This window comes from Lissotriton helveticus, chromosome 1_1, assembly GCF_964261635.1.
Source record: "Lissotriton helveticus chromosome 1_1, aLisHel1.1, whole genome shotgun sequence".
In the NCBI taxonomy this organism is placed as follows: Eukaryota; Metazoa; Chordata; class Amphibia; order Caudata; family Salamandridae; genus Lissotriton; species Lissotriton helveticus.
In genome coordinates, this window is record NC_136057.1 from 1917891311 (window position 1) to 1917905286 (window position 13976).

A 13976-nucleotide genomic window follows, 5' to 3' on the forward strand; every position below is an offset into this window, starting at 1 on the left:
ATTTGCCCATTCGGGAGGGAGAGGGGACGAGGGGCAGGGAGAGCAGCACGCTCCAAGAGAGCTGGACCTACTGCACATAGATGATAGCGACAATGTGTTACCAGGAAGACGTTCCAGGGCAGGCAGTGGTCTGTCAGTGAGGAGCTTGTCTGCGGAGGAATTAGAGCACAGGAGGGAGAAGAGACAACTTGAGCTAGAGCTTGCTAGGTTGGAGAAGGAGAGGGAAGAGAAGGGGCTGGCCATGGAAGAAAGGAAGCTTCTCCATGAGCTTAGCCTCAAGGAGCTGCAAATTAAAGCCCTACAGATCGGGGCTAACAGCAATGCAAGTGGCGGCAGCGTACCTATTGAAGCTCCACGGGAGTCTAGGTTCTACATGCCCAAGGATGTGGTGGCCAGTTTCAGTGTGGGGGATGACATTGATAAGTTGCTAGCAGCCTATGAGGTGTCCTTAGTAGCCCATGGGGTCTCCGAGAGTTATTGGGGGTGGGGGGGGGGGGTGTGTGGCCTGTATAGGTACATGCCCCCGGTTGGGAGGGACACGCTCTTGACTTTAGATAAGGCGGACCAGACCAACTCCTCGGTTATGAAGAAAGCGCTACTTAAGAAGTTTGGCCTGACCCCTGATAAATACAGACAGAAGTTCAGAAATTGCCACAAGCTTCCCACCTAGAACTGGGTAGATTTTCTAGACTATGCCCGTAAAGCATTAGAGGGTTGGGTGTGGGGCAGCAAGGTGACCGACTATGAAGGGCTGTACGATCTGTTTTTAAGAGAGCACCTACTCGATAAATGTTTTCCAGAGCTGCACCAACACCTGGTGGACCGCAAGTTGACCGACCCGAGGGAGTTTGTGGAAGAGGCGGAAACCCGGGTCAGTACCTGGGGATCCAGGGGGACTCCCAAAAGGGTGGACAGGGTTTTCCCCAGATTAGAGAGGGGGAGATAAAAAAAAAGGAATTCTCCAAAGGCCCCCAAAATAGACCACAAGGGAGAGGGGTAGGATCCTAGCCCCAATCTGGTTCTCCAAAGCCTACTTATCCTGACCGAAGTCAGCAGCCCAAAACTGTCCGGTGCTACTAGTGTGGGGAAGTAGAACACTACAAGGGGGATCCCCAGTGTCGGAAAAGGACCCCAGCCCCAACTGCAGGTAAGAGCCCCATTGTGGCTAGTAAGGCGCTGGGGGAGGAGTTGTCCCTAGTAAAGGGGGGTGAGCGAGCAGGCTTGTCCCTAGTATCCCTGGGGACAGGGAGATGGTCCCACAAACTCAGGTACTCTCAAATACTGCCAAGTACCGGCAGAGGGTCCTTGTTAACGGGCAAGGGGTGGAGGCTCTGAGGGACACAGGTGCCAGCATGAGAATGGGAAAGAGACAGCTGGTGTCCCCGGAGCAAGTGATTCCTGACGTATTCCACCTGGTTGTGATGGCTGACAACTAGGGGTGGGCGGAATTTGCGAAATTGACTTTCTCAAAGTTCCGCAAAACAGCATGAAATCTCTGCGAAAACGCGAAATTTCTAGGGGTGGGGGGAATTTGCAAAATTACCTTTTGCAAAATTCCTCGAAACAGCATGAAATGTCTGCAAAAACGGGAAATTTCTCATGCTCGCGTAGATTTTGCTGCACCCTTCGAAAGTGTCGCATGTAAGTGACGCTACTGTGTTTGCCTGAGAATAAAAGAAAACCAACCTGTTCACCGACTGAGGTACACCTACTGGGGGTTTCAAATTGTGAACATGAGTACTTAATAGCCCAGCTATAGCGGCCTGCCTGCTGACTTGCTGGGCATACCCTGAAGGGATGTTGGCTGCGTTTGAAGTGCACAAAATGAAAGAGCATTATGTACACAAACCAGTGTTAGCATGTATGTGGGACATTGTATACATCCAGAACGCAAACAGAAGGAGTATGAAGCTGATGAACCAGAGTCTCAGCTTGCTGAGGTGCCAACATCACCAACGACGCCAGTGGCTGAAGACGGGACAGCAGCAGACCCCGGAAGTGACGAATCTCCAGGCAAGCTGCTTCTGCCTTCGAGATTTGTAATCTCGTCACTTAATCACTGTACGGGCGGCTGTGCTGGGAAACCGCAGGAGGAGGATCGAAAAGCATCCTCTTATTGTTGATCTGCAGGTTCCCTGGGTATTTCCGGGTCACAAAATACCTATTCCCAAACAAATGTCATAGTGCAAACAAGGACTGCAGCCAATTTTACTAGCAGACTGCACATTTGCCGATTGGATGCAATTGCAGATATGAATTTTAGCAAACGAAAAACATAGGCGAACAAATAAATTGTTAATTTACAGCGAATTTCAAAGTGGGGAGTGTTGTGGGACCTGATTCTCAGCTTGCAGAAGCTTGGGCGCAGTCACGGATGCAGCCATGATATAAAGAAATGTTTTAAATCCATATTGTGTCTTGAGAACCATTAAATTAACCTTTGTTGGCTAAACCACATTTGGATGTTACTATGTGTAGAGAGCCACCCGGCCTCTCACCAACACTGTAGCCATACACCTACACGCACGCCCTCACCCTCGGGACGGGCACGCCCCGAGGTATATATAAAAAGCGCGGAAGACCGCTCGGGGTCTTTCCGGCATACCCCTTACTACGTGTGTGTGTCCATTTATTATATTGCAGCCCTGCGTGCGAGGCCCTGACCTCGCCCACCACACTGGCGACGAGGCCGGTTCTGCCCCCGCGCGTGCCTGGCCATCTGCTGGAGCTCCCCGCTCCATTACCTGCCGTTGGGTGCCGACCGCTTCTGCCTGGTGTCCTCGTGGCCGCGGAGCTCGTCCGCCGGCCTGCTGCCTCTACTCAAATCGGCTCCCCGCCCACGCGCCTCCACAGTCGGAGCGTGTTCAGCTGGCGGGAGCCGTCCGGTGAGTGGCTCACCCCCGCCTCCTTGCCGGCGCCCCCCGCGCTGTGTGTGCTGTTGCCTGGGGGCTCGCCCCGCTGCGCACACGGCGCTAGCGCGCTTCCTGTGGTGTGCTGCCCCAGAGGGGGTGGGGCGAAGAGGGGAGACGCTGCACGTCAGCCCCGAGGCCCTGTCTAACGGCGCCTCCTACGCCTGCACCTGACCTCCGCTCTGTGAACGCGGCTTGCTCTGGCCCTGTAACGGCTTGGGAAGGAACTTTCAATCAAGCACTGGCAAGGGCAATAATCCGGACACGTGCTGCTCCCACTGCTGCCTGCTCCCCGCACCGCGGACTCAGCCTGCTCAGGCCCTGGGGGGGGGAGTGTGTTGCTGCACCGTGAAGTGCAAGTACTGTGATAAACAAGCACTGGCCAACTCAAATTCTGCCTCCCGTGGGAGCCCCGTGTCAGGAAGCTAGACGGTCGCGTGCTCACCGTCCTAACTCCGTTTCACGCTGCGCGGCCCGCGCAGGTGGGGTGTGATCCAAGGGAGGGGTCAACATCATGAATGACGCCGCCACAGGGGGTGCGCCCACGTGGACGGCCGCACATGCCTCTACGCCACGCCCACCTCCACGGCCCGGAGCAGACACTCACATAGTCAGCCATGCCCATACTGGAGTGGCCCCGCTCCCGCCATTCAGCGAGACTGCGGACCCAGCAACTGCGGCGCCGCGATGGAAGGCGTGGCTGGGGCGATTGAACCTCTACTTTCGAGGCACCAGAGAAACTGATAACACCGTGAAAAGATCACTTTTGATCCTGTATGGAGGCCCAGAAATCTACGACCTTTTCGAGTCTCTCCCGAACACCGGTGCGGACGATGACTATAACGCGGCGGTGGCCGCGCTGAATACCCACTTTGACCCCCAGGTCAACACCGACTATGAGAAGTTCAAGTTCAAGCGGGCGTGGCAAACTGAGGCCGAATCAGTGGACATGTACTATGCGAGGCTGCGCCGGCTGGCCAGCAGCTGCCCGTTTACAGAACCACGTGAGGAAATCAGAGACCAGATCATCGTGGGATGCAAATCGAAATTACTACGGAAGCTCATCCTCAGACAACCGGGCATCACGTTGGATGCCATTCTCGTCCTTGCACGCTCCCATGAACTGTCGGATTCCAGAGCGGACGAAATGGAGCTGGCGCTCCGGTCCCCCATAGCTCCGCAAGCCGCACCCAAAATGGCGCCCATCAAGGAAGAAACTGTCGACGCGATACAGAGGAGACCGACGGGGGAAGAGCTCGACAGTGGCAGACCCGGGACGCTCAGTGTGCCTACTGTGGGGGAGACCATGCAGCGACCGCTGTGTGCAACGCGAAAGGAAAGACGTGCTCGAAGTGCGGCAGACTCAACCATTTTGCCGCGGTGTGCCAAGGAGGACGATACAGGCCCAATGCACAAAGGGCGCGAGGCGGATATGGATCTCGGTCAATGACATCCAGAGTGAGACAACTGTCGCTGGAACAAGAACACCCGCCGCCAGACACGAAGGCCCAAGAACGGAAACTATACTATGAGGACGAGGAGGACGATGAAGTATATGTGGTATCCTACGTCAGCAGGGTAGCCACCCGGAAGAGACCACCACCCATGTGCACGATCTCTGTGGAAGGATCAGAAATCAGAGCACTGATTGACACCGGAGCCTCCGTGAACGTCATGGACTCCGACCAGTATGAACAGATGTCGCCTAAACCCATACTGGCCCCGATGAACGCTCGGATATACACATATGGAGGCACCGAACCCATGCCGCTACGCGGCGTCATCAGCACCACCATTCGTAATGGGGAGTACACAACGGAGGCCCGGTTCCACGTAACTGAAGGGAAGAAAGGTACACTGCTCAGCTGCAACACAGCAGAAGATCTAGGGCTGGTCTTCTTCGCCAACCAAGTTCACCAAGCACATGCCGATGCCATGCTAGCAGACTTCCCTGCGCTCTTCAGTGGCCTCGGAAAGCTCAAAGGCAAGAAAGTCAAACTGCACATAGACACCTCCATCCGTCCTGTCGCCTTGCGACACCGAAGGGCGCCCTTTAACCTCCGTCCTCAGGTTGAAGAGGAGCTGAAGAAGCTAGAGGCCCTTGACGTAATCGAGAAGGTGTCAGGACCGACTCCATGGGTGTCTCCACTGGTGGTTGCCCCCAAACCCAAACAGCCTGGTGCCATCCGGCTGTGTGTCGACATGAGACTGCCGAATACTGCTGTGAAGAGGGAGCGCCACATCACGCCCACCATGGACGACATCGTCGCCGACCTCAACGGGGCGAAGTGGTTCTCTAAACTTGATCTCAATGCGGGCTACCACCAGTTGGAACTTGATCAGAGCAGCCGATACATCACGACATTCTCCACCCATGTCGGACTCCGGCGATACAAGAGGTTAAGTTTTGGAGTGTCATCGGCGGCCGAAGTGTTTCAGAATGCAATAAAGGAAGTTCTGTCTGGGCTGAGTGGGGTCATCAACTTAAGCGACGACATTCTGATCTACTCGAACACGCTGGAAGAACACCATGCACATCTTAGGGCCACCCTACAAAGAATACAGGAACATGGACTAACCCTCCACAGAGACAAGTGCTCATTCTACCAAGAAGCAGTGGACTTCTTCGGCTACCGATTCACGCGCGAAGGGCTCCGAGTTGACCCAAAGAAGGCGGAAGCTATCCAGAATGCCAGCACGCCCAGAAACCCCACCGAGGTAAGAAGCTTCCTCGGGATGGCCACGTACTGTGGCCGGTTTATACCCAACCTGGCCAACCTGGCCGAGCCCCTTCGCGCACTCACCAGACAGGACCATGAATGGGAATGGTCAGGCGCAGCAAACCAAGCATTCCAGGAAATCAAGGCGAGCCTTCTGGACAAGGCCACGATGGCCTACTTCCAACCACGCAGGAAGACCGAATTGGTCGTGGACGCCAGCCCCGTAGGCCTCGGCGCAGTTCTACTGCAGGAATATGGCCAAAATGACTGGAAACCCGTCGCATATGCGAGCAAGGCCCTCACGGACACTGAAACACGGTATGCTCAAATCGAGCGAGAAGCGTTAGCCATCAAGTGGGCCTGCCACCACTTTCACTTGTATCTCTGTGGCCAACCCTTCACCATTGTGACCGACCACAAACCACTCCTGCCCCTGTTCACCGGCTCCTCCAGGCTTGCCCCACCGCGGATTGAACGATGGGCCGTCCAGCTACAAGGCTACAATTTCACCCTGGTCTTCCGGCCCGGCGCCCATAATCCAGCGGATTACCTATCCAGGCATCCCGATGTAACCAGGAAAGCAACCCCGCTGGCGGATGGTCCATTGGTGGAGGAGTTCGTCCACATGGTGTCCGTGGCTGCCTGCCCGGAGACCCTCACCCTACAGGAGATCGGAAAAGCCACCGCTGAAGATGAGACTCTGACCCGTGTCAAGAATGCCCTGGACACTGGAAGCTGGACTCGGTTTCTAGAAGGTGCTCAAGGACTTCGTCCGGAAATAAGCCATGCCCGACAACAGCTATGGCAGATCCGCCATGAATTGAGCGTCGGTGATGAAGGCATTATACTGCGAGGGCATCTCATTGTAGTGCCGGTAAGCCTCCAACAACAGACCCTCGCGATCGCCCACACGGGCCACCAAGGAACAGCCAAGACGAAGGCCAGATTACGCAACAAGGTGTGGTTCCCTGCCATGGATGAGATGGTGCGCTCCTGTCATGCCTGCACCATCACCGGGTCAGACCCAGCCCCAGCCCCAGCCCCAGTAATCACTGAAGAAGCGGCGACAACACCCTGGACTCAGTTGAGCATAGACTTCGGGAGCTTCCCTGACGGTCGACACACGCTGGTGGTCGTGGACTCTTTTTCGAAATTCCCCGTCGTGGAGCTGCTCTCCTCCACAGCATTTGGACCAGTCAAGAAAGCGTTGGACCACGTCTTTGCCACCATGGGACTCCCCGAAGAGGTGAAATCGGACAATGGACCCCCTTTTCAAGGGCGAGAGTTCCAAGCATACCTAGAGGGCCTAGGGATAAAACACCGCAAGATCACACCGTTGTGGCCGCAAGCAAACGGCGAAGTGGAGAGGCTCATGCGGACCCTCAATAGGGCGCTCCGCATCGCCGTCAACGATGGCAAAGACCCGGAAGCTGCGCTGGACCAATTCCTGAGTGCATATCGACAGACCCCTCATAGCACCACCCGTTGCGCACCAGCGCATGTCCTGTTCAAAAGAGCACCAAGAGGCAACATCCCGGCGTCCTCTACATGGACCCCTGAAGAGAGAGACGGTGCTGCCATCCAGGCACGGAGAACTGTCACGAACCAGAAAGCTAGCGAAAGAAGACATGCCAGACACCCCGGGTTGCAAGAAGGTGACATCGTCGTGGTACAGGATCGGCACCCGGGGTGGAAATTTAGAACCCCGTTTGAACCCGAGCGATGGATCGTGGAGAAGATTCGGGGAACAATGGTGACTGCCCGCCTCGGCCAACAGACCGTCACACGAAATGTATCCTGTTTCAAAAGAATAGGAATGTCGGATGGCATTCCACAGGAGGCTGACGAAACCATTGATGTCGGCACAGATGGTCCGGACGATGGAAGAGCGGGGGGCCAAAACTCCGTGCCCCTCCAGAGCCGTGACCAACTAGGAGAAGACAGGCGTCATCTTGTCGGGCCCCGAGGTGAAACAACTGGGTGCGCTCCTTCCTCCCGAGATGAAACAACAACCCCGGCTGGGGCTGTTGAGTCTCCTGCCAGATCCAACCACAGATACCACCTGCGGCCTAATCCTGGGCCGAGTCAAAGACTCAGAGACTTTATGTGCACGTCCCCTTAGACTTTGTGTTTGGACAGGTTATTTGAGAACTAAATTGAAGGAGGGATGTAGAGAGCCACCCGGCCTCTCACCAACACTGTAGCCATACACCTACACGCACGCCCTCACCCTCGGGACGGGCACGCCCCGAGGTATATATAAAAAGCGTGGAAGACCGCTCGGGGTCTTTCCGGCATACCCCTTACTACGTGTGTGTGTCCATTTATTATATTGCAGCCCTGCGTGCGAGGCCCTGACCTCGCCCACCACACTATGTTGTGCTTAGTAAAAGTTATATAGCATTTCTGCTTTAACCTTAATACATCCATGAAACTGGGAGGCAGTTTCCTTCAGTGAACGGCAAATCACACACAAATGCCCATTTGTATGCTCTCTATAACAAACGGCTAGTGCTGAGTCTAAAAGTAGATGTGGTTGCTTCAGCTACCTGCTTTCCTTGTTTGCCTGGTCACATGCAACGCTCCCCTTGGAGATGTGACTGTAGATTGGGGAAGGACAACCCACCATCAAGAAGTAAGTGGAGCTCACAGTGTTGTTCACAACTTTTTGTTCAGCTGCACAATCTGCTCCATAAAAGCAATAGTAGCATGCCATACTGAAAGAAGCTTGTGGATGATATGGACGTGTCTCACCACTCCAGTATCTTTGACTTTAAACAAACTAGGCACTCACTTCTTTATTTATTGCTGCTAATTAAGGCGCATATCTGTTACACTCCTTTTAAATGTATTTTTTTAAATAAGTTACAGTTTTCCTTTTGAATTTTGAGCCCACCACGCATTACCTAATGAATAGAAATCACTATTTTGTAATCCAGTTGGCTCCTCTTCACAAAAGAGAGCTCTGCTGCAGTGAGGGAGCTGCCCTCATGACCCCAAATTCTGTTCTTCCGTGGATCGCAGAAGTTTTGACATTTTTGCGTTCCGCGCGGAACGTGAAAGTGCCGAAATTTTGCAATTTCCGCAAGCGGAACGGAATTTGCCGCCCACCCAAACTGCCAACAGTGGCCCAAGTTCCCTTTGAGTGGGGAGGGGTTTCAGGCCTGTTGAGAGTCGTGGTGAGCCCTTCCATGCCAGTTGACTGTTTGTTAGGAAACGACCTGGAGCAAACCACCTGGAAGGAGGTGGAGTTTCAAGCACACACCGAGAGGCTGGGACTACCAGGATGGACCTGTGCGGTCGCATGGTAACATGGTCACATGGCCCGGCAAGGGAAGCAACCAGGGCTGGTGCCTGGAACAATGGCCCAGCCCACCGCTGAACAAGAAGATGCCTTGGAAGATGCACCCCGTGAGATGGATGGGGCACCTGCTGCGGTGTCCCCGGAGCCTACGGAGGATGACGTTGGTCCCATGGGGGACTTGCCAACCTCTGCAGAATGGCAGGTGGAGGGAGGGCCTACCCGGGGGGGAATTCTGTTGGGCGCAGAGGGAGTGCCCCACCCTTGAGGGCATGCAGCGAGAGGCTGAAGCCCAAGCATCCGGAAATGCTGCTGGAAACTACCATATCTACTGGGAGGATGGCCTTCTTTACATTGAGCCTAAGGCTCCGGTGCATGGGTCTTCGAGGGCCTTAGTGGTCCCCCAATGCTATCGAGCCTTTCTAATGGAGTTAGCGCACGAGATCCCCTTGGCGGGACACCTGGCCCAAGATAAAACGTTTTCTCATTTGGTCCCACACTTTAATTGGCCCAGGATGAGGATCGCCTGACACCTTCTGCAAGTCTTGCGTGACTTGTCAGGTGAGTGGGGAGACCGGGACCAAGTTGAAGGTCGCCCTGGAACCACTACCGGTCGTCGGAACCCCTTTTGAGTGGGTAGGCTGTTATATTTCCATATTATGTTGATTTGTATTGTACATATGTTTCACTGCTTAGAATGGTTCATCTCTATGATGGTCCAGAGATTCTAACGTGATGTCACCTCTGTGGCATTATTATCAGTTGGTCCAGCTGTGTCTGGCAAGAAGATGTTTAGGATCTTTCTCTGAAGAATAAACCTACTTAAAGATATATTTGTGTACCTGATTTTATATCATAACAAATTTGGCGACGATTACTTCTTGACCAGACAAGAGGAGGAACACATTGGTTGGAGGAAGATAGATTATCCTAAACTAAAGAGAAAAAGAACCCAACTTGTTGAACAAGATGACCTCACTGCTGTAATGGAGTTGAATTTGACAACAAGAAATATAGGTTGAACTAAACTTGGAAAAGATTGTCATTATTTGTCTCCTAAGGTAACCTGCCAGCTGGTAAGAGACATCAACTTCATTTTTAATTTTGCTTATTGTGTACAAAAGAACTGCTCAAAAGTAAAAGACTGTTGTATTGCGTTAGTAAAGCACTGCAAAAAAGAAACTTGTGATTAATTTAATTCACTCACGACTTTTAAATGATTCTCAAGTTGTGATGTCAGTAAGTGCTTAAATTAAAGCTGGAGCAAAATAAAACATGAAAGAATTTATAATACAACTTTAAGAATATAGAATTTAATGGAGAATGCAATATCATTTCAAAGATAAAGCAACAATATTGGGCCTCAGTTGTTTAACTAAAGCGACAGAAAGAGCAGTTGTTGGAAAATATCGAGCAGAACTCTTTAAGCAAACCTGCAGAAAGGCAGAGATCATACATTGAAAATGATCGAGTGAAGAGTAAAAGGCTTAATATTGGCTTAATTGTTACATGCAAGGAACTGTCTTCGCCTGTTTAAAGTATTTAATTGTTGAAATATTACTATCCTGAGGAGCCGGGAGTTAATTCTGGCTAAACTGAATTTTCAAACATAAACACAGCGCGAGCAGGGAAGCGTGAAGGGAAGCACGAGCCTTCTAATTAAAAATAAACAAGCTGCGTGCATCATAACATAGGCATCGATATTGTCGGGCCTCTGGATCCGCCGACCACCTCTGGACATCGGTTTATGCTAGTCCTGGTAGACGACGCCACCCGGTACCCGGAGGCCATTCCTCCGAGGACCATCACTGCACCTGCGGTGGCACAGGCCCTGATAGGTATTTTTACCCAGGTGGGTTTCCCCAAGGTTGTAGTGTCGGACAGAGGCACCAACTTCATGTCTTCCTACATGCAGGCCATGTGGAAGGAGTGTGGGGTGACTTATAAGTTCTCCACTCCTTACCACCCCCAGACCAACGGGCTCGTGGAGCATTTAAAAAAGACACTGAAAGGAATGATCCAGAATTTACCTGAGGACTTGAGGAGGAAGTGGGGCGTCCTCTTGCCCTGTCTGTTGTTCTCCTACAGGAAGGTGCCACAGAAGGGGGTAGGTTTTAGCCCCTTCGAACTTCTACACGGACACCCTGTTAGGGGACCCCTCAGTCTCATGAAGGAGGGGTGGGAGAAGACTCCTAGGAGGCTTCCCCGGGACGTGGTGAGCTACATGCTGGCATTCCGTAGCCAGATGGCTAAGTTGTGGAAGGATATTTCAAAGATGCATCTCCTGATTAGGGGATGTCCCTCAATGAACAGCCTTGCCGCCCTGATGGGCGTGTGTTCATTCAAAACAATATTTAAACTTGCTGAAGCTATCGGTTGCAAATAAATGTTTTATTCACATTGTTTTCACAAATCATATGTCCCCAAAATTTTTAAATTCCAATAAATCATCATGAGTACTCAGTCATGTACATCAATCCCAATGCATTTCGGACATCTGTGAGTCCTTCTTCAGGGGACTCACCTATAGATGAAACCAAACATATATGTTGCCTATATCAAAGAAATCCCAAAACATAAGCGCAAAACATTTACAATGTGGACTCAAAATGTGCTGTTCATATCTGAGTGAATGGGGTGATTACAAAAAATGCAACTGATTTTTTGAAGTGTAAATCGTCATGCTTAACGTATTTTCAATCCGCACAAGTGTATTCAAAACGATTCAACTCAAATGTGCTCCTAAAAAGGAAGTGGTCCTATGGTATTCAAACCATGCTGAGATCAACAAAAGTGACCTTCAAGGTGAGTGTGAGTGCAAGACAAAAAGGTGTTTGAAAATAAAGCGCTACACTTACTTCTACAAAATTATGTCTGTAATTTAGTGTTGCATGAACCTCATGGGTTGTATGGCAACACTCGATAAATGTGTTACAAACTTCAAGGCGTCTAAACAGAAAAAACGGTGAGAGTGATACGCCGTGCGAGTAAACGGCTTCACTTGAGATAGGCAAACCAGGGTATTATTGCTTACTTGAGCCTCGGTTTGTTGGGATAAACCATCGGTAAATCGTGCCTGGAAGACGCCGATCGAGTAGTCCCAGCGGAGTCAAAAGCCGCGGGTCACTGAGATATGTAAAACGGGAGGTAGAGACGTAACGTGGTCACATGATCATGAAACAATAGTGGCCATCTTAAAAGGGTGTAAATGAATCCCGAAAGAGAAAACAATATCAAAATCAAGGGGAACTCGAAGGCACAACTTCATCATGAGTGCATAATACTAAAAAATAATGTGAACAATATTCCTACCTACGAGAACACGACTTGGAAACCGGTCTGAAGTGTAAATTCCAAGGCATTTTTCACATAAAGCGTGATGCATTCTCATGACAGCATGAACAGTGAGTTGTATGTGTTCTGAATTCAATCTTAGTTACATGTCAAACAGTAAATCGCTATTTATGAACAAAATAATTTTAACAATTTCAAGTGTCCTGCCATTACCATTTCAACAAATATTCCAGCAAAAAAGAAGAGTTACAGGTAACATAAAAACTCCCTCCTGTCATTTAAACCATTAGGATGCATTGTGTTCAAAAATCGGATCCAAAAGTTCTCTCTTTGTAACAGTCTATTGTTCATGTCAATGCCTTCTCTGATTTCCACTGTTTCCAAAACCAGGAATTTCAATTGAGCGATGTTGTGTTTTTTGTCGATAAAGTGCCTAGCAACTGCTGATTTTAGATTTTTGTCCGGATGTGGCTCTTGTGCTCCAAAATTCGGATTCTGACCTTTCTTGTAGTTTTGCCAGCATAACATAAGCCGCAGGGACATTTAATCAAATAGATAATGTTAGCAGTGTTGCATTTTGCATTCACTTTGAGCTTGATGTTTGTGCCTTTCATTGGGTGTGACATGCTTGCTCCTCGAATTACATTGTGACAATTACTACAGTTTAGACAAGGTTCTAAACCTTTGAACGTGGTACTTTTACATTCCTCTGGACTTTTCTTATTCAACAGTTCTTTCAGATTAGGACCTCTCGTGCAGGCAAAAACTTGTGGAAGGAGGCATCCGACAACCTGGAGGCCAGTCAAGCAGTCATGAAGGAATGGTACGACCAGAGTGCTCATTCTGTGGAACTGGAAGCTGGACAGAAGTGTGGGTCATGGAGCCTAGAGAGCTTAGGGCCCTCCAGGGCCGGTGGACTGACCCGTACGAGATACTGGAGAAGAAGGGCCCAGGACATGGTGGATCTTAAGACCCCACGGCAATCTCACCGGGTGTTGAATGTTAACCGCCTCAAGCTGCACCACAAGAGATCGAAACGTACCCTCCTGATGGTGACCGACGGGAGCAAGGAGGTAGAAAGCACGCCTCTTCCGGACCTTCTGGCATCCCAGGAGAAAGATGGATCGGTGGAGGGAGTGGTCCTCTCCCTGTCCCTGACGCCAGAGCAACAAAGGGACTGCCGCCAGGTACTGGAGCAGTTTGCCTCCTTGTTTTCTCTTACTCCTGGGATCACCCACCTGTGTACCCATGATGTGGACACAGGAGACAGCCCCCCTGTCAAGACAAAGTCATACCGGCTGTCCGACACGGTGAAGACCAGCATCCAGTGTGAAGTCACTAAGATTCTGGAGCTAGGTGTGATCAGGCCGTCCAGCAGCCCTTGGCTAGTCCGGTGGTATTGGTACAGGGCACCACACCTGAACTTCGGTTCTGTGTGGACTATTGAGGCCTTAACTCCATGACCAAGACGGATGCTCACCTCATTCCTAGGGCAGATGAGCTCGTTGACCGGCTTGGGGCAGCCCGATACTTAAGCACTATCGATCTTACGCCAGGGTACTGGCAGAGCGCCATGTCGGACGGAGCCAAGGAGAAGATTGCGTTCTCTACCGCAGAGGGCCACTTCCAATTTCGAGTGATGCCCTTTGGATTGAAAAATGATCCTGCCACTTTCCAGCGGTTGGTAAACCAGGTAGTTTCTGGCTTAGAAGCCTTCTCTGCTGCCTACCTGGATGACATAGCTGTCTTCAG